Below are 2,723 nucleotides of genomic sequence, written 5' to 3'. Positions count from 1 at the left end.
TGCCGCCGAGGCGGCAGCGGCCGGGGAGGGGGGAGGCAAAGCGCAGGTCCCTCTGCTGGCGGCCGCCCCAGCGCCGCGGGAAGGCACGGAGGAAAACAAGGACATCATCATCATCATCGTCATTATTTATTATTGTTATTATTATCAGTATTATTGCAAATCCTCCCGTCCCAAGTGATTACGCAGCAGCAGACCAGCCAAGTGCGCACCCGGCCGCCTGGCACCCCGAGCTAGCGCGGAGAGGCGCGCAGGACCCTCTCGGCCGGGGGGACCGCGGAGCAGACAGCGCCGGGACCCGCTTGTTTCCGCGCAGGGCCGCGGAGCCCAGCCTGCTCAGCCACTGGGAGCGGGGCAGCAGAAACAACCAAAAAAGGTGGATTTGTCTCCCCCTCCCCGCGCGGCGGCAGGTAGCTCCGGGATGCGGCAGGAGCAGGGACATGTCCCCGCACACCCACGCTTTGGCCAGGGGACAGCCAACACGTGCCACTGGCCCCTCCGCTCCTGTTACCCGCCGTGGCTTCGCAGCCCTGCGTCTGCGGAGGCAGTGCAGGGCCTGTCTCCGCGGCCGCGCAGAGCTGCTCACCCCGCCCTGCTCGGCCCCGCACCGCGAGGCACCGGCCGCGGCGCGGTGGGGTGCTCGGGCGGCACCTTCCCAATAAAGCAACGCAAAATAAACCCTCGCCGGTGTTTAATATTTTATTCAGGCGGGTGGGACCGCGTGTAGCCCGCGGAACGGCCGGAGCGGGGCCGGAGGGGCCCGGGAAGCGCTTTCCCATGGCCGGCGGCGGCCGCACAAAGGCGCGCTGTTCCCTATTTTGTTTCGCTGCCTCCGAGCATTCCTCCGGCAGCCTGGGGGGAGCGGACCGGGCCCCTATCCGTGCCGAAGGACAGGAAAGAAAAGTGGCTTTTACACGCCCGGCGTGTTTTTCTCTGGCACCCGCCGGCAGGCCAGCACCCGGCCCCCAGCTCCGCCCGCTGCCGCGTACCCCGCGCACCCCGCGCTGCCCGGCTGAGCCAGGATTTGCGACCGAGACAAAAGGGCTCTTCTGGAAGGGAAAAAATGAAAAAAAAATAAGAAAGAGGGGGTTGAAGCAACCGGGAGGCTCTAATTCTATTTGTGTCGCCTGGAAATCAGAAGGGGTTTTTCCACACTTCGCCTTGATTTGATTATTCCTTGGAGATGGTTTCTCTGCCCCCAGCCAGACGCGTGGGGGAAGGCCGCTGAGGCAGTTGGCCTATAGTGGGGATAATCGAATTACCCATTTTCTACAACTTTTTCGGCAGAGCCGCTCGCGTGTAGAAAGAACAACTGGAGCCCAAACCCCGCGGAGGGGGAGCCGGGGAGCGGACGAAACCCCACTGCGGGGGGGGGTGGGGGGTGGCAAAACCAACCCCCGCGGGCAGTGCGGAGCCGGCCACGCCGGGGACAGCGGGGCAGGCGGGGTGGGAGGCGGGGGAGGCGCGGGGGCAGGTGCCGGGAGTGGGCACCGCGGCTGCCGGCGCCGGGGAGCGATGCCGAGCGGCCCCGCAGCCCTGACGGCGGCCCCGATTCCCCGGGTGCGGGAGGCAGCGCGGTGCCGCTGCGGGGAAAGCAACGCGGCACAAAAGGTGCCCCCGGAAGAAATGAACTCGGAAATTTTTTTTTTAAATGCCTTGTGTTGTTTGAGAGGGGTTAAGGCACCTCCCTGCCCCAAACGCGTATTCATATTCATGAGAGCGCGGGTAAATAAAGACAAATCCCGGCTGTAGTAACACTTAGATTCACATCATTCTTTGGTGCCCTTTAGATTTGGGGGACGGAAGACAGATGTTTGCAGCGCTTTTCTCCTCTTGTCTGGTGACCATAAAGGGAGAACCATTTAGAGCTCGCAATTTGTTTCCACCCTCGCAGTAAAACCATGTCCGCATTTATTTTCATTTCGCCTGTGCACAAAAAGTGTCCACGGGCCACCAAAGGCCGTTCTTTATCAAATACACATTGTACAACATGCGACCGCAATAAAACTATCAGACCTCGCCATAAAACTATCACCCGGATCCTCAGCGGCTCAAGAATCTTCTGCTTTGTTTTATTACCCACCGGTAACTCACAGCGACATGGCCCAAAAAATAAAACCCCGGTCACTAGTGTAATTAAGTACCGCTTCAGAACATTTTTAATGTATAATAAACCAGCGCGAAGCACAGGAGTCTGTAGGTTCCCCGTGCTCAACCACTAGCTTTGAATTAAGCTACTTAACTTGTCAAATACTGTGCGAGCTTAAATGCCCCTATAAAGACTTCATGAGTTTGTTACTTTAATTGCCGACTTGTTACAGAGCACATAACGGGGGTAATGAATGTAATAAAACTAATTATCTACACATTTAAATCATATAAAATGTCCACTGTTTGTTTATACAACAGTGAGATTCCGCTCAGCATTTAATGAAATACGACTAACGAAATGAAAATTACATCATCGACAAGAAAAATCCGCGAAGAGCCCTGTCCCTCCCCGGCCCCTTTCCGCGGGCTCCGGCAGCAGCGCGGAGCCTGCGCGGGCGCGGAGCAGCCCGCGGCAAGAAGGAGTCGGCGCTCCCCAGGCCGGCGGAGAGAAACGCCGGACCCAAACGCGACCCTCCTTCGCCAGCTCCGGAAATTTTGCACGTGTCACGTCGTGTTTGGAAACAGGTTTCCCGAAGCCCCCCCGTCTCGAGCGCGTATTTTAAGTGGGGTTTGGA

This window comes from Nyctibius grandis, chromosome 6 (genome assembly GCF_013368605.1).
Source record: "Nyctibius grandis isolate bNycGra1 chromosome 6, bNycGra1.pri, whole genome shotgun sequence".
Taxonomy (NCBI): domain Eukaryota; kingdom Metazoa; phylum Chordata; class Aves; order Nyctibiiformes; family Nyctibiidae; genus Nyctibius; species Nyctibius grandis.
This window is presented reverse-complemented; position numbering follows the sequence as displayed.